Genomic DNA, 19,720 nt, shown 5'->3' with positions numbered 1-19,720 from the left:
TTGACTTGCTTTCTGAATGTATGCAGAAAATAGCAGAGCAGGCTAAAAGATGCCAATACAGGATCCATGCTGTACGATGAAGAGTTATATTTTATAAGAAAGACTCAAAGTCAGGATGAAGAATATAGTGAGGGTTCAGTAGGCTCTTAGGAGGTACTAAGGAGCAAAAGGATTTAGGAGTCTGAAAATATGCGGTAAGAAAGATCTCCTCTACTGTTGGCAAAACACAGTTTAATGAAACATGAGTAACTAAAACGTTTTTGGAAAGCTGCTTTACTCCTTGCACTCACTACCATGATGTAATCAGTTCAAAAGGCAATGCACTACAGGACAAAATATAAAAATCCACACAGAAATATCCTTTAAGAAATGCATATATTGGTCAAGGGGCATTATCCAAACAATTGGCCAATGAAAAACTGGTATGCTTCCCTAAAATCTGCTCAGCAAACAGAATTCATATCTTAGTTGAGTTGCTACGTAGTGTCAAGCAACTTTTTATTACACAACGAGTGCTGCTGCTAATAATCTAGCAGCTGCCTACAGTGTACATTGTGTTGTGCAAAAACTATAGAGTATCTGTTTGTAAAGAAATAATTTTACCAGTTAATGAGTAACCATAGGTTGAATTCATGCCCCCAATTATTAATTGCTAAAAGTGTTGCTGTATTGTCATTTAGCAGTGTTTTGCAAACTGAGGTAACATATGAATATGACCTCAGCTTTCACATTAATGTTACAGATGTGTGCATCATCACATGCAAAGATTTTGAATTTATTTATGTTTTATTTAAAGGTGATCCATGAGTATTTGCTTTTTACTTTTTTTTAGGTTCCAGTTTGGATTCTTGAGTTAGAAGACAAAAATGAAGGTAGCATTGAAGCATTTGCAACTTTCTCTAGGTCTCTGAATGAGTAAGTAAATATGATTTTAAATATAAGAATCTTGATTCATGGTCTTTTTATAAGTTTCTCAGACGATTGTATGTATAGTGTTATAAGATGGCATATGTAGAATATACACACAAACAGTCAGCACAATGAGAGGAATCCAATTTTTATTCTGGAAAAAGAAGGCAGACCGGTTTCGGCCTAAATGACCTTTTTCAATGCCAAAAATGTATTGTACACAACACCAAGTGCTCTTTATGTATATGTCACCAACCTATAAACCAATAAAAAGAGAGAAGCAATTAGTAGGCAAAACCAAATGAAAAGAAAACCTAGGAAAAATTCCTAATACAAACAGACTATAAAATAGAACACCATAGTAATAATAAAAAATAATTACATTAAATAATTCTAGAAATAGAAACAAATAACTTTTTTATCAAACCTAATATAAATATTGAGAAGTAAACAATATTAAAAAATGTATTAAAGATGTTTGTTTAAACCAGGTGGAAAAAGGCCACCCAATCTAATGATCCATGATCTTTCTTTATCATTAAGAAGTTCATGCCATTTCTTATTGGAAAATGTTTGTCCCATCACCCTGCCAATAATTGTAAAATGAAAATGGGCTGTTTTGTGGACTAAAGTGTGTTTATATAGTGCATTAGTAGCAACCCTATTTTTTATGTTACTTAAATGTTCTGAAACACGCAGCTTAAAAGATCTGGAGGTTTATCCGATGTAAAATGCAGAACATTTACATTCAGCCAAATAAATGAATCAACTGCTGCTGCAGTTAGAAAATGTAAATATATTAAAGACCCTTGTCGTATTTATGCTGGAAAATTCTTTGGTCTTTAATATATATTTACAAAAACTGCAATGTTCGCAGGGAAAACAACCTGATAATTTAGTGCCATTTAGTGTTTGTTGAACTGTGTGTTTAGGGTATGGATATTTTTTGTAAAATTTAAATGACCTCCTATAGTGACACCCCTCCGATAGGAAAAAGTGCATCTATTGTCCAGTAATTCGGCTACTTGTTCATCAGCTAGTAAAATGTCCCAGTGTCTTTGTACTAAATCCATCAATTGTTTGGTATTCCTACCGAATGTAGTAGTAAATCAGGTTTTAGATCCCTGGATTGATTTAGATCCTTTTTATGTTAATAATTCTTCCCAAGACATTTTACTGACCAGATCATTGGTCTTTGTTAGCTGTTTAGCTGGGTAGCCCTGTTCTACAAACCTGTAAGTGAGATCATCATTAAAATGTGTAAGATCTGACTCTTTTGTACATATCCTTTTAATCCGCATATATTCGGATTAAGAAATGTTTTTGATGATATGATCTGGATGACAGCTGGATGCATATAGAAGGGAATTTGAATGAAAAGGCTTCCTATAAACAGTGCTGGTTAAAGTGCCATCTTCTTGTTTATTAACCATAACATCTAAGAATGGAATACATTTCTTTTCAAAATTCACAGTAAATTGGACGCCCCATTTATTATCATTTACATATTGCACAGACTCCTCTAGATGTATTATATCTGATTTCCAAATCATCCAGCAGTCATCCTGGTATCTCTGCCAGATGTCAATCTCCTCAATGAAAATGTTATGGCTACTATCATAAATCATGTGATGTTCTAGGTAACCCATGAAAAGGTCTGCATATATGGGGGCAAATGCTGCCCCCATTGCAGAACCTTGCAATTGTGAATAACATTTACCATTGAAGAAAAACACATTTTTAGTTAGGACATGTTCCACAAGACAGAGAAGAAAAGTATTAAATCTAGGGCTGTATATGTTCAATTCAGTGAGCCAGATTTCCAGTGCCATTAAACCTGCCCAATGTGGTATGCACATGTAAAGAGAGGTGACATCTAATGTACACAAAAACCAACCTAGTTCCATTTGTGAAACAGCAATAATGTTCAGGAATTCCGTTGTATCCTTAATCTTAGCCCTAACTGCCAGTAATAAGGGTTTAAATATTTTGTTAAATAGATGGAAATAGGCTCTATTAGGGAATCCCCTGCCTGACACAACTGGTCTGTCTGGTGGGTTGTAAAGGTTTTTGTGTACTTTAGGAAGTGGATATAAATACTGAGGAGTAGGTTCATTTACCTTGACATGAAAACATGTTTTTTCGTCAATGATGCCTTCATCCACAGCCAGATCCAAAAAATTGTCTATTTGTTTTTTAAAGTGTGGAGTAGGATCAATAGACATAAATGTAAAAAACTGGCATAATTGAGTTGTCTATTTGCCTCCATTTCATATTGGGACCAATCCATCACCACTATGGATCCCCGTTTATCTGCCTGTATGATGACGATGTCCTTCCTGTTTTTAAGTTTCTTTCGTGCCTCCCACTCTGAAACTTTTAAGTTGTTGTTAAGCATATACACATGTGAATCATTCCAAAAATGAAGCTCTCTAAAAATACATTTCTGAAAGATCGCCACATGTTTATTCATTGGTGGTATAAAGGTGGAAGGATGGAATTTAAAATTCACCTCTCTTACTTCATTGTGGTTTTCTGAATCACTGAAAAATAACTTTATGTTTAGTAATCTACAAAAAGATAACAAGTCATGAACAAAATTGCTCTCTGACACAACAAAACCATGTATAAAGTTGAGTCCTTTATTTAACAATTTGTATTCAGTTTCAGATAAAACCACAGAGGATATGTTCAAGACATTGTTTGAACCTGTTTCAGCTCCAATAGTTGTAGCATGGTTTCTAGTGTTAAATTTGGACTGGCCCCTATATTTATGTTTTCTCCCCCCTCTTTTTCGATAACCCCTAAAGGGATCTTTTCCATACCTAAAGCACCTTCCCTAGGATAACTAATTTTGTGCGCTGGTGACGTCTGAGGAATCTCAGAATCTGTGTCTATGTGAGAGGACAATTCCTCCCCAGAGCCATCACTATTTGTTTTTTTTTAGAATAGATTTCCTTTTTCTCTTATGACCTGGGGTAGAATTATAATTCTTAGCAAATTTGACATTTTACGTTTGTTCGAAGGGATGACCTTGGCTATAGTCATGTATGTCCCTATTATATTTGCGGACCTCCTTTTCTTTTAACCCATTCTCAAATTGTAATAAATCCCCATTCAGTCTCTTGATGTATTCCTTATACTGAGGTTTTTGTTCATACTGTTTAGCGTCCTGACATCTCTTGGATAGTTCTGAGTTGAAAGTTTCTATTCTATGTGTATGGAAAGCATATAAAGCTTTTACAAAATCCATGGAGGAGTTGTACTGTATCTTGGACCAAGTAGAGAGTAGCTCATCATCTGGCTGACCCACTAGAAGTTTCATCCTGATCCTAAGGCCCCTTGGAGTAATGTCCTTCTGAATATCAGCTTTAAATAATCTGGCGTGCCAAATATTAGATCTTAGTGCTTTCATATTTTTGGAAATGGCATCAAAAAGATTTTGACAACCATCTTCAGAACCCATCTGTCCACTACTTAATAAGGAATTGATTCCCTGGGATTCAAAGAGAGCTATATCTTCATTATCAACCAATAAACCTTGTAGAATGGTTGTGAGATCCATGTTAAATCCCCTTAATTTTGACCTTATATATATTCATATATATATATATATATATATATATATATATATATATATATATATATTGACTAGGTTATTGATATAATGAAATCTTTGCCCAAGAAAAAATATGCCAAATATTCCTCTACATAGAACAGAAACTCTCAACTCAGAACTATCCAAGAGATGTCAGGACGCTAAACAGTATGAACACAGACCTCAATATAAGGAATACATCAAGAGACTGAGTGGGGATTTATTACAATTTGAGAATGGGTTAAAAGAAAAGAAGGCCTGCAAATATAATAGGGACTTACATGACTACAGCCAAGGTCATCCATTCGAACAAACTAAAAATGTCAAATTTGCTAAGAATTATAATTCTACCTTAGGTCATAAGAGAAAAAGGAAATCTATTCTTAAAAAAAAACAAACAGTGATGGCTCTGGGGAGGAATTGTCCTCTCACACAGACACAGATTCTGAGATTCATCAGACGTCACCAGTGCACAAATGTAGTTATTCTAGGGACGGTGCTTTGGGTATGGAAAAGATCCCTTTAGGGGTTATCAAAAAAGAGGGGGGAGAAAACATAAATATAGGGGCCGGTCCAAATTTAACACTAGAAACCATGCTACAACTATTGGAGCTGAAACAGGTTCAAAGAATGTCATGAACATATCCTCTGTGGTTTTATCTGAAACTAAATACAAATTACTAAATAAAGGACTCAACTTTATACCCGATTTTGTTGTGTCAGAGAGCAATTTTGTTCATGACTTGTTATCTTTTTGTAGATTACTAAACCTAAAGTTATTTTTCAGTGATTCAGAAAACCACAATGAAGTAAATGAGGCGGATTTTAAATGCCATCCTTCCACCTTTATACCACCAATGAATAAACATGTGGAGATCTTTCAGAAAAATATTCTTAGAGAGCTTAATTTTGGGAATGACTCACATGTGAGCATGCTTAGCAAAAACTTAAATGTTTCAGAGTGGGAGGCACTAAAGAAACTTAAAAACAGGAAGGACATAGTCATCATACAGGCAGATAAAGGGGGATCCATAGTGGTGATGGACTGGTCTCAATATGAAATGGAGGCAAATAGACAACTTGATGTTAGATTTTATACATTTATGTCTATTGATCCTACTCCACACTTTAAAAATCAAATAGACATTTTTATGGATCTGGCTGTGGATGAAGGCATCATTGACAAAAAACATGTTTTCATCTCAAGGTAAGTGATCCTACTCCCCAATATTTATATCTGCTTCCTAAAGTACACAAACACCTTTACAACCCACCGGTCAGACCAATTGTGCCAGGCAGGGGTTCCCTAACAGGGTCTATTTCCGTCTATTTAACAAAATATTTAAAACCCTTATTACAGGCTGTCAGGGCTAGGATTAAGGATACGATGGAATTCATAAACATTATTGCTGATTCAGAAATTGAACAAGTTTGGTTTTTGTGTATGTTAGATGTCACTCCTTTTTACACAAGCATACCCCATTGGGCAGGTTTAATGGCACTGGAATTCTGACTCACTGAATTGAACATATACAGCCCTGGATTTAATACTTTTCTTCTCTGTCTTGTAGAACATGCCCTAACTAAAAATGTGTTTTTCTTCAATGGTAAATGTTATTTACAATTACAAGATACTGCAATGGGGGCAGAATTTGCCCTCATATATGAAGACCTTTTCATGGGTTACCTCGAACATCACATGATTTATGATAGTAGCCATAACATTTTCATTGAGGAGATTGACATCTGGCTGAGATACCAGGATGACTGCTGGATGATTTGGAAATCAGATATAATACATCTTGAGGAGTTTGTACAATATTTAAATGATAATAAATGGGGCATCCAATTTACTGTGAATTTTGATAAGAAATGTATTCCATTCTTAGATGTTATGGTTAATAAACAAGAAGATGACACTTTAACCAGCACTGTTTATTGGAAACCTTTTCATTCAGATTCCCTTCTATATGCATCCAGCTGTCATCCAGGTCATATAATTAAAAACATTCCTAAATCCCAATATATGCCGATTAAAAGGATATGTACAAAAGAGTCAGATCTTACACATTTTAATGAGGATCTCACTTACAGGTTTGAAGAATGGGGTTACTCAGCTAAACAGCTAACACAGACCAGTGAATTAGTCAGTAAGATGTCTCAAGAAGAATTATTAACATACAAAGGATCTAAATCAATCCATGGATCTAAAATCCATTTTACCACTACATTCAGTAGGAATACCAAACAACTGATGAACTTAGACAAAACAAAAAATAAACTTGTAACCAAAAACAAAAACAAAGATAGGCAGCAAGCTGTAGAATTCCAACCACTTTATTGTTATCACTTTAGTTCAGGAAATACATGAACTTTTTCAGACAAAGAAACCCCAAGAGTCCTCAGTTAAAATAAAACTGTCAATTGAGATGAGATAATTAATTATAAAACCAATTAACATAACTTGAGAAATTTAAAGAGCCAGTATTATACAAGGTAATATGTATATGTAAATAAATATAAATGCTTTTTTTTTAAATCAGCAACAATTTTAAAATCACAACACATCAGTCTTATTACTTAATTTTCTTGTGTATATAAATTAATCTAAATACTGTTAAATGCTAGATAACTTGAACAACTCAAACAAATGGAAATATAAAATTTGTATAAATATATACTGATAGATATGTATAAATAAATATTCATAAATTCATTCAAGGATTAGAAAAGTTGTTATACAACTGAATTTCACCTTTGTAGGACTTATAATTTCAAAATACATTTTATCGAGCAGTATTCATTAAGCCCTGGTGGAACATGTGCATATGTTTTAATTTGCCAAACAAGTTCCTGTTCTTCAAGCTTAAATTCTTTTTTTTTTTTTTTTTATTGACAGATTTAGTACAAAGACACTGGGACATTTTATTAGCAGATGAACAACTAGCCGAATTACTGGAAAATAGATGCACTTTTTCTTATCAGAGGGGTGTCACTATAGGAGGTCATTTAAATTTTTGCAAAAAGTCCACACCCGAAACACACAGTTCAACAAACACTAGATGGCACTAAATTAGGTTGTTTTCCCTGTGAACAATGCAGTTTTTGTAAATATATGTTAAAGACCAAAGAATTTTCCATCCAAAATACGACAGGGGTCTTTGATATATTTACATTTTCTAACTGCAGCAACAGTTGGGTCATTTATTTGGCTGAATGTCAATGTTCTACATTTTACATCAGACAAACCTCCAGATATTTTAAGCTGCATGTTTCAGAACTTTTAAGTAACATAAAAAATAGGGTTGCTACTAATGTACTGTATAAATGCACCTAAGTCCACAAAACAGCCCATTTTTATTTTACAATTATTGACAGGGTGATGGGACAAAAAGTTTCCAAGAAGAAATGGCATGAACTTCTTAATGATAAAGAAAAATCATGGATCACTGGATTGGGTGGCCTTTTTCCACCTGGTTTAAATGAACATATTTAATATATTTTTTAATATTGTTTACTTCTCAATATTTATAATAGGTTTGATAAAAAAGTTATTTGTTTCTATTTCTAGGAACATTTAATGCAATTATTTTTATTATTACTATGGTGTTCTATTTTATAGGCTATTTGTATTAGGAATTTTTCCTAGGTTTTCTTTTCATTTGGTTTTGCCTACTAATTGCTTCTATCTTTTTATTGGTTTATATGTTGGAGACATATACATAAAGAGCACTTGGTGTTGTGTACAATACGTTTTTGGCATGGAAAAAGCTTATTTAGGCCAAAACTGGTCTGTCTTCTTTTTTCCAGAATAAAAATTGGATTCCTCTCATTATGCTGGCTGTTTGTGTGTTCATTTACGATTATTTTTTGGCATCTGCACTTGTCGTCCATGCGGAGCCTTGGTTGGTACATTGACTTATATGTAGAATATATTCATAACAGAGAATGCTTCAAATATTGAAGCACAAAAGATTGAACACAGAAGGTCAAAACACGAAACATTAACAGAGCTGCAGCAAGTATCTTTGCAGGGAGCAAGCCTACCCACACCCTCCATATCCCCTGCTAATTATGTGTGCCAATGGTCACACTACAGTGGTGAAAAGGAAAAAAAAGAAGTCCATGCTTTACTGCAGTATCATGCAACATACCAATATTATTTAAATGCTGCTAAAAATCTGAAAGCACATAGTGTCAATGTTTCATTTATCAACCCTCTGTGGTTGATCTCTTGTGTTTCTATAGTTGAAGCATTTGCTGTTATGAATGAATTCCATTGTATGCAGTTCAGCGCTTGATCTGACAATGTTACTGCCCCAACTCTATCAACAGAGTGGAGACCTTAATGAGTATGACAACAGTTCTGTTTAGTGCCACTCTTTTTTTGTCCACAGACAGGCCCAGGAATTGTAACTAATTTGTGTGTGTTCATCTCAATAGTCTGACTCTTATAAAACAGACAAAAACAAAGCAAAACAAACAAAAAAAAATAAAAATAAATAAAAAAAATACACGTTTTCAACTTATTAGCAAAAAAATTAAGACATTAGGGACAAAGCCAAAAATATTGGGGAAACTAAGGACCAAATTTGAGGTCAGCTTTTAAATACTACTCTTACATATTTGGAGAAATAAGAAATTTGTTTGGCATTCATTTTCTGAAGGATAAGAAGAGATTGTTAATAATCAGAGCTGAATAATAAAAATAAAATGGGAGAAGAAAGGTTCAAAATCAGGGATGATGTTTGAGTATTACTGTAATTCACTTAAAAAATAATAGAATAATATGCTTTATATAAATATGTGCTACGGGTAGTATGAAAGTCTAATGTCTGGGATTATTGACTGATGGGAACCATCAGTGATGTTCCAGAAAGAAAATCAAAAATTTTAAGAGGAACAGGACAAAAATATAAAACAATATCAGGGATGTTTTGCAGAATCACTGACTGTGCAGAGGATGTATGAATATCCTTTGAAATTGAAGTCCATTTGCAAGTACTCTGTTTGCCCTGCAAATCTGTCTGTCACTGACACATATTTAGTTGCCTGTCAGGAGTTAAAAAAAAATCTTTATCTGTCATTGGATGTTGCTGTTATTATCCACAATCATATCTCTCAACCTCTCAGTGAAAGAAATCTAGACAGAGCTAGAAATAATGTGGAAACAAGGTTCCAATAATAGGGACAGATTTTAAAATGCTCCTATAAGCTTAGAAAGTTGCTATAATAACAGGCTTGGAATTATTGTGTATTTTCTGAAGGAAATAAAATCTGAAATTCAAATATCTATCATTATTTAGTGACTTCAAACCTCAATAATTTTCCGGAAAACCACTAATTTTATGAGAAACAGACCAAACATATGAGGAAAAAATCTTGACAGTTAAGAGGTATCTACAGTCACTATCCACTTCTCTTAATTGTACAATATTTACAAGCTTTCTAGTCCTAGTCATGTGATGGCAATAAATCGAAGCTCCTGGCCAATCACTTCTTGGAGCTTTCTACTTGCTGCTATGACAGTAATAAAAACAGACCCTGGGATTCATCAAGCAGCCATGCAGGAATAAGTTATTCCTGCACGGCAGGGACCGTTCCTGTTCAGCACGGCAACACGCCACGCATATTTAGGAAGGTGTGTTGCCATGCTCTAAAACGGAAACAATGCCATGTACAACCACAGGGGGTGTGTCTGAGAACATAGTTCTCACAATACACATGCCCCTACACTTCAGAATTGCCTTTTGGAAATTTAAAATTAGCAAGAATGCTCATAACACCCCCAACCTGTCAGGATAATAAATCTGGACAAAGCCATAAGGGACAATCATCCCTACCAAGACAAAAGTTGTTAGAATAACACAGGTAGCATAAGCACATAACATACACCTCCCAACCCATCAGAGTAAGGAATGTGGACAAAGCCAAAAGGGACAATTGTCCCACAAAGCAGAAAGTTGTTAGAATAACAGGTTCAGCATTAGCAGGGATATTCTGAAGGGTACAAATAAAAAAACATTTCAAATATCTTTTTTAAACACGCAATAAAGTTTAAGTGTAGCTGCATGGGTGTGCCTGTTGCTCAGCTATGCTTACTCCAGCTTAAACATCGCAAGAAGTTAAATAGCAAGAGACATCCAACATAAGCAATACTGCAATAGTGTAGTGGTTAGCGTATACACTTTGCAAGCAGCCATTCTCGGTTTGACTCCCACTGTAACCAATTTGCATTTTGCATATGAAAGCAGTACATAAACATTTTTGTTTTATTATTAGCTACTAAATAACATATATTTGTTAACCAGAGTACTGCATTAGGTCCAAATGTGAGGTGTCAGTTTAATAAAGTTGTGAAGCACCCATATAAACACAAGTGCCCCATACAATACAGTCACACATGAATAAATGTAATGAAAGCACAAAATGTAATGAAAGCACATTGGGGGATGTGTCAGGGACAGTAAACAAATTTATAATATGTAATCCATGATGAATCAATGCCATACAGCAGATAGTCTATAAAATGAAAATTAAGCAATGTTAAGCATTGCACAGCTTTTCTTACCAGGTGTAAGCATTGTGTAAATATGACTGCTAAGCAATGATTAGCCCAGCTAAGTGGATTTGCCCATTGGTAAGCAGTGCTTAACCTGTCCTTTTAAGCAGTGCCAACCTTAGCTAAGCAGGTCTGCCTGTAGCTTAGCTGAGCTCAGCATATTCAAAACCATCCAATCACAGCAAAAGGAGGGAAATCAGTCGTATTTAAACCCCATAAGTGGGAATACAGCTCATAACTTGTTGCAAGCTTCCCACTGTAGGTGGTATAGCAGGAGTTGGTGAGGTCAATGTGCTTTCTTGCACAGCACTCAGGCATAAAGGAATCCAGGGTCATGGTAGGACCCCTGGTACATAACCATGATGAGAAACTGCTGCAGTGCCAGTTCCAAGGCTCCCAACATAAAGCTAAAGCCTGGGACCATCTCACCCATGATTTCACCAGTGGCACTGGTATACCTCAGGCTAGTGAGTAGGTCCGGCACCACTATGCTGATGTGAAGCAGAGAAAGAGGGAGCTCTTGAATGAGTGGGTCCAAGAAGCAAGGCAAAGGGGTGATGTCCCAGCAGTGTGTACGTAATACTAATAACTGTTTACTAATGTCCAACCTGTGTAAATGACGGACTGGATAGGTATGCCTAAATATTTCTCTATTTCCCTTACAGCTGCAGCTGAGTGGGCTGTGAATCAGGAAACCCATGCTAGTAGGTTGCAAAGGCTGTATTGTGAGGCTGGTGAGTAACAATACTGCTTATAGTAGCCATACCAAATAAATATAAAGTAGTAGAAAGTCACCAGGCAGTATAGAAACTGTGTATGAGTTGTACTGAATAAACTAGATGATATGACGGTAATAGTCCCATATAGGTCATATTTAAATAAAACTGTAACTGCCTGGCAATAAAGCTGTAAATCCTAGACTGGTTGTGTTTACTCTGGTATTGTATGGCATTTATTGTTGCATTCTCTGAATAGTAATGCTGTACTAACCACTGTTACGCACACTGTGCTACATAACAAAATATCTAGGAATGTCTGTATAAGACTGTTGTAAGTACAAGATCAGACTGTACAACCAAGAGAGACTTGCACAGAAAACACTGAAGAGATAGACAGCAGTATCCAAAAAGCACACTTTGATGAAACTTAAATTGTTGGAATTTTAGCAGACACAGCCAAGGTTCGAATCCTGTGGTGGTAGTAAGCTGTATGCATAATCGCACCTCTCAACTGTACAAATTTTTTTCAGAATGTCCAGATAATTGGATCATATTTTCTGCCTGTTCCTCTGTTTCCCCTGGCAAGTCAGTGAGATGATCTCAGATATGTAGTCACTATATAATGACATACATTTGATTTTCAGACCACAAAACCTTCAGAAAATGTATATTAAAACAAATCCTGTCACTCTAGCAACTCTCCACATTTATGAGAGCAATATTCAAAATATGCCCTTATTTGTACCCCCATGTTGTCAAGATTTGTCCAGAGTGTGTGCATTAAGAGCTTGAGAGGTATGTGCATAATATTAACTCAGAATCTGGGAATCTGTGTAGAAACAGTCAAGTAGTGTTAACAAGCATTCCCTCCACAGGTCTACCAGAAAAGAGATGTAGAATTTAGCTATAAGACAGTTGAAGTATAGACTGTGTACAAACATTCCACTGCCCAAATCAAGGTCATAAGGTATTGTAATAATACCTGTACCTTAATGATTAGAGCAATGATCATTAAAGTTGTGAGTACTACAAGGATACAAAAGTTGTTAATTGATTCTCTCTCCCCCCCTGCTATATCTGCAACAATAATCTAAATACACAAATCGATGGGTATGTTTACACCAAACCTACTGTTGGGGCATATGTCCTATTGTTCAATAAATACTGACGTGTTTTTAGTAATGTTCCATGTTGACGTACTGTCATTGGTGGCCTGTTGCTATCAATCTAACCTGCATGCCATTGTAATGGACACTATGGTTCTGTAAATGCATGTGTTCTGTTTACTATACAACTGTTCCAAATTTGGTGTTTTGAGTTAATGGGAATATCTATGTATGCTATTATAACTAATCCTGGATTGTGTTGACTATTACTAACCCATATATGTTTTAAAACTGCAACACTATAGCACATTTGGGAAAGCCGTTCCCAGGAGACCCACCTCTCCCACCTCATCTGGCCGTGGCACCGAGCCCCAGCACTTCTGGGACCCATCCCAGGACCTCCTCATCTGCTGGTCCTGCACCACCTTTGGGTGGAACTGACACAGGGGAATGGGGCTTTTCCCCCACTGGAAGTGAGCACAGACAGGATCCTGTCACCCAAAGTCAGGTCTGGGGATTGGTGCGTAGCAAGCTCCAAAGGGAGTTTGGAAATCTGCTACACCAGCTTGAGGGCCGTGTGGCTCATTTAGAGGGCAGTGGTGACTGCCCATGGGTAGGGACCTCAGTCCCACTGTTTCCATTTGGGGTCTCATGGGCTTCCGATTTCTAAACAACCCTCCCCATCCAAGGTGTTTATCCCCCCCCACATGTGTCATATACTGCCCTGTATGCTGTCTTGTCTGTCTTCATACCCAACCTACCTCCCCAAATATACCTACTATCCTTCCCCAACATCCCACTCTCACCTTAAAAAAAAGGGGGCAATCTGTTCCCAAAAATAAATTTCACCCCATACATGGCTGTCCATTTTTCACATGTGTCCAATGGACACATGTAATATGGTCTAACTGGCTTCACAACACATTATTGTTGTCCTCACCCCCCTCTCAGGGGGTTTGAGTGTGCAAATCTACCTCCAAATTTAGTATATATGCACAGCTGTTGCTGTAGAGGAAATGGACAGCTATGGGCCTTCCTGCACTCGTCCTCCACATCCCTAGCTACTTTCCCTATTGTCTTTCCCCTTGCATGCCCCATTTTTCACCACTTTGCTATCACCCCTTTTTTCTTTTCTTTTAAAGAAATTAGCACAGGGGTAAGTGGGAGTAAGCACTTTTAAGCAGTAGTAAGCAGGTTTAAGCCTGTTTGCATGGCTGCATGCAATGGCTACACAGATTAAGCACTGTCAGGCTAACTGTCTGTAAGCTTATTTAACCAGAAGTTAGCATAGTTTACTGCCAAGAAAACCCACTTACAACTGCTTAAAAGTGCCTTAATCACTCTGTATCCAACAGCTCTTGTTCTGCCCAGCAACAAAATAATCAGCCCTTGCAAGTCTCAAACCCAGGACCCTACACAGCATAGCCACAGTGATTTACCACTAAGGCATTTGAGCTGTGCATAAGTGTGATGTTTTTTCAAACATATCCTGCAGCACAGTCATTCAACAGTAGGGAAAATGTATTTATATATGTGTGTGTATATATATATATATATATATATATATATATATATATATATATATATATATATATATATCTATATATATATATATATATATATATATACATATATATATATATATATATATATATATATATATATATATATATATATATATATATATAGCAATCTCTTGTAATTATTGCCATTATCCCTTCCTCCACAGCTGAACTGATCTGCCTTGCAACGCAACAAGCAGTACTTGCATGTCATGAAACCCAGGACCCTGCATAATATAGCCACAACAAGTTAACAGTAATCCATCTGAGCTGTAAGATTTCAGGATGATTTCTGTAACATATCATGCAGAACAGTCAGTCAACCATAGGGAATGTACAATGTGGAAGCAGTAAACATTCCAATGATATATATATATATATATATATATATATATATATATATATATATATATATATATATATTGTGCTACTTATAGATATATATAAAAAGAATATATATAGAGGGTGCACAGCATATCAAACAGCCATTATTCCTACAGTTGCCATCTTTTCAAATGGCCAGTGTCTGATTCTTTCCTACAAATGAGAATTATTGCATGAAACATATACCCACACACAATGCAAAGGACATGACACCACACACAAGTCTGCATACATAGAGATGTTTATTTGTGTACTATTTCAGTTGTTTATGCCATTTCTTGTAGCAGTTAAGTGTTTGAAATACATAATAACTGATCAATGCAACTCTCAAACAAAACTTATGATACAGTAATCTACAAAACATAACATACTTTGCTGTCCAGGCTAAAGGCTTCAAGTAGAACAACTGTAAAAAACACACTTGCCTTGAAGATAAGAATCAATTAACACTTAATTACAGAGGTAATTCAGCAGCCTCCAATTACACTCTGTACTCAAGCCCTAGGGGGAAAATTATTAGTCACAATGTAAATGTATCTGTTACATAACACTGCTTAACTTAAAATGTCACTATCACACTGACAAACAGAACTGTGTAAGACAGTAAGCTATAGCCCGCCACTGTTCCCATGGTGAAACATATGAAAATGTACAGGTATATACCCTAATGTTTCTTATTACTGGTATCCCTCACATGTTGTAACAGCCTAAGTTAAAACATTTAATACCCCTCCCCCATAAAATGTCTTACAGGGGCATATAACAGTGTTCTCCATACACTGACCTCTGTACTGTACAGGATCACACATGTTTTGCCCAGCTGTAGCCCTCATATATGTGGACCCTGCCCTACAATTTGTGTGGGAGTCTACAGCATAATTGGAATGATAGCAGGAATGTCAGCACTAAATAATGATAAGACATTACCTAACAACCTCTTACTGCATGACATCTGGACAAAGCCTGGTATATAGGTGGAGGACAGAGGCTGAAACATAGGGCCGTATTTGAAATATTACTGTTATACATTGTGAAAGTTGCTGGTGTTACAGGATTGGATGCAATACCCTTACACAGGAATATGAAGTCGTCAGAAACACAAATGGATGTTGCCATGTACTGATAGCAATCAACGGAGATAATGGCATTGACATGTCAGGGACAAGACCTTTGTGGTGAACAGTCAAAACATAACAGCCAATCCTCTGGCCATCATGTGGATAGGCCCACAGCTGAGAGCTATGCAAACAGACTGCATTCCATGCAAAACTACACACAAACCCTGTAAAGCTGGCAGTATTCAATGCATATAACAGCAATACTCAGACACTGTCCCTAGGTCTGGAACCTTATACAAACATGTAGTTGGCCTGTGTTTGCAAGTCCTGTTGTATGAGGTATTGCTACCTGCTGTCTGTGCACACACACACACAGGAAGGATGTCTTCCATACAGGAAAGGTAAAGGAACAATGCCCACATGATGTAGTCATTTATAGTAGTGGGTTGCTATGACATTGGCTTTTGGAAGTACTACACAGCTGGCTGCATGCAATTTGCAAGTGGAGAACACCAATTAGTGCAGAGGCCATCACCTGATTATGAGCATCACCTAGAAAAGCCATGCTACAACCTATTCAAATCAGCTCGATCCCTATAGTGGAGAGAGAGAGAAATAAAAAAAAAGCAAAAAAAAAATGATACTATAAAACAAAAATGCTACTAAAAAAACAAACAAGGAAGACATATAACTGGTACACAGAAGAGAACACAAAAATAAAACAGGTATGTGAAACATGTCAGCATATAAATGAATGTAGTACTTGGTCTGTAATAATGAGATAGATGATGTTGAAAAATTTATATGTGCCGTCAAGGCTTGCTGTAATGATGTCCTCCTGAACAACTGCTATAGACATAGCATCTGGCCCTATGGGTAGTGGGCCATGCCTGTCAACTGTGCAGATCTGCACAGAATGTCAAGATTTAAGCCATCAAAGTGTTTGTTCTGTTCCTCCACACATCTATATTAGTTTGGCAAATAGCTGAAGGTGGAAGTAATGAAGTCATGATAGACACATGAGTTTCAGACCCCACCACCTTCAGAACAGCATTGGTAATGCGAAATGTATTATGCACAAACTTCATAGGTTTATAATAGACATATCTACAATTTCTCCATATATATCCCCCCTAATGTTAGGCTGTGTCCACATGTGATGCTCTGTTTTGTAGCAATGTAAAACAGTTCAGCTGTGGAGGAAGGATGTTCAGAGTGTGTATCAGATGTCTGAATGCACTCCACACACATACACACACACACACACACACACACACACACACACATATATATATATATATATATATATATATAGAGAGAGAGAGAGAGAGAAGTATGTCTACATATATACAAACATACACACGCACACACACACACAAACACACACACACATATATATGTATAAATATATATCTATAGTGCTTCATGATATGTTTGAGAAAACATAACAAGTATCTGCAGCTCAGATGGCTTAGTGGTAAATTGCTGTGGCTATGGTTTGCAGGGTTCTGGCTTGGACACTTCCAAGGGCTGATATTTTTTCGCTGACCAAAATAAGGGCTGTTGGATACAGAGTGATTAAGGCACTTTTAAGCAGTTGTAAGCGGGTGTGAAATGGAGAGTTATGTATGGTGTGAAATTCTTTTTTGGAACAAATTGACCTTTTTTTGTTAAGGTGAGAGTGGGATGTTGGGGAAGGATAGCAGGCATATTGGAGATGGTAGTTTGGGTCATAAGACAGACAAGACAGACAAGGCAGCATACAGGGGTGGTATATGACACATGTTGGGGTAAACACCTTGGATGGGGAGGGGAATTTGGAAATTGGAAGCCCATGAGCCCCCAAATGGAAACAGTGGGACTGAGGTTCCCTCCCATAGACAGCCACCACTGTACCTTCACGGCCCTGAAAGTGGCTGTGCTGTGGGTTGAGCAAGAGGGGTAGGCTGACCCTCTAATTGTGCTGCAAGGCCCTCAAGCTGGTGTAGCAGATCTCCCAATTCTCTGTGGAGCTCTCTATGCACCACACCATGAACCTGACTTCAGGTGACAGGATCCTGTCCACGCCCGCTCCCAGTGGGGGGACAAGCCCCATCCCCTGAGATAGCTCCTCCTGAAGGTAATGCAGGGTCAGCAGATGAGGAGGTCTTGGGGTGAGACCCAGATGTGCTGTGGCCCAGTGCCATGGCCAGATGATGTGGGAGAGGTGGGTCTGCTAGGAACGGCTTTTCCAAACATGGCATTCTGTTGCAGTTTTAGAACATATGTGGGTTAGTAATAATCAACACATTCCAGGATTATTTATAACAGCATGCATAAATATTCCCATTAACCCAAAACACCAGATTTTGAACAGTTGCATAGCAAACAGAACACATGCATATGTGGAACCACAGTGGCCATTACAACGGCATGCAGGTTACATTGATAGCAACAGGCCATCAATGATAGTGTTTCAACATAGAACATGAACAGAAACACATTTCAATATTTGTTGAACAATAGGATGTATGTCCCGACAGTAGGTTTGGTGTAAACATACCGATTGATTTGTGTGTTCAGATTATTGTTGCAGATTTGGTGGGGGGAGAGAGAGATGCCAATTAACAACTATTATATCCTTGCAGTATGAGGTCCTCTGAACTTTTTTCTTGTTTAGGTCTTCCAAGTACCATGTCCCATGAATGTCTCCCTGTGTATACTCCGCAGGAGAATGTTATTATCATAAACTTCATAGTACTACATCACAAAACCCTCTTTGGACACAGGGCCCATGATCTGCAGGAGAAGACGCCCTGTGGAACGAGCTCATCCAAAGGGTAAATGATGACGGCCTGCATAACCGCAGTTATGAGCAGGTGCAACATCATTGCACTGATCTCATCTGCCACACCCGTCAGCATGCTGATGCAGTTAGGAGGGAACAGCTAGCCAGAGGTGGGGGTTATGCCATCCAGCCCCCACTGATACATGCTGAGCAGCTCCTTGCCAGCCTTGGGGCACCTGCCCACCACCCAAGCCAAGAATCTGAATATAGCATTGTGAAGGTGGGTGCTACCCACACAATGGATGAGGAGCATGCATGTAAGGCCCCAGGGCACATTAGTAGACCATTGTTTCTAATCCATCTTCATATGTAAAGTATCTTCATGCATATGTCAAATAATATAGTCTGTTTCTGAAGTGTAGTAATGAACAGATGTGCATAATCTCTAGTATTTTGGGTTTGTACTACTGATGTACTGAAATGCTGCTCCCATGCTGTACCAATGCCACAGGTGTGGCTACTGACATTATGTCTCTCACACAACTAGGTAGGTCCCTCTGGTATACAGCTGGGGCAGCAGCCTGTAGCTGGTGATTATGGAGTCGTTTTGTTCAGGTTTGCCAATAGACCTGCCATGTTATGGCCATGGTATTTGCCATGCACACATTTAACACACTTACCCATAATGCATGCTGTACATGTTCACTTATTGTTGCTGTTAACTGCACTGCATCACAGTGGTCAGCATGGTGGCATATATGAATGGAGTCCTGCAGTATACCTAACAACATGTCAGTGCAAGATGTGTGGACAGAGATGAACATAATGGTGGGACAAATGGCCTACAGTAGGGACATGTCTAAAATATTACCCTTATACAGTGGTTACAACATTGTATATGCCACTATTACAATGGCAACTATTACAGATCTACACAACGGCATATCACAATACCACATTTCACACCTTTTACAACCTGTAATGTGATCTTAACATGAGCAATGAATGTGTAATATGGAATCCTATGGAATCCTATGTTAGGACAACAAATATGG

At 37.3% G+C, this 19,720-nt stretch overlaps 1 long non-coding RNA gene across 1 annotated transcript in view; it reads left to right on the top strand.

Annotated features, from left to right (window-relative positions):
- Positions 1 to 837: 837 nt before the first annotated feature.
- LOC122814842 overlaps positions 838 to 19,720 on the top strand; it is a 106,288-nt gene continuing 87,405 nt past the window's right edge. Inside the window, exon 1 of the long non-coding RNA XR_006366909.1 lies at positions 838 to 915. This is a non-coding gene — a long non-coding RNA (uncharacterized LOC122814842). The remainder of the gene's footprint in view (positions 916 to 19,720) is intronic.

This window comes from Protopterus annectens, chromosome 11.part0, assembly GCF_019279795.1.
Source record: "Protopterus annectens isolate FY-2018-M chromosome 11.part0, PAN1.0, whole genome shotgun sequence".
In the NCBI taxonomy this organism is placed as follows: Eukaryota; Metazoa; Chordata; order Ceratodontiformes; family Protopteridae; genus Protopterus; species Protopterus annectens.
This window is presented reverse-complemented; position numbering and strand designations above follow the sequence as displayed.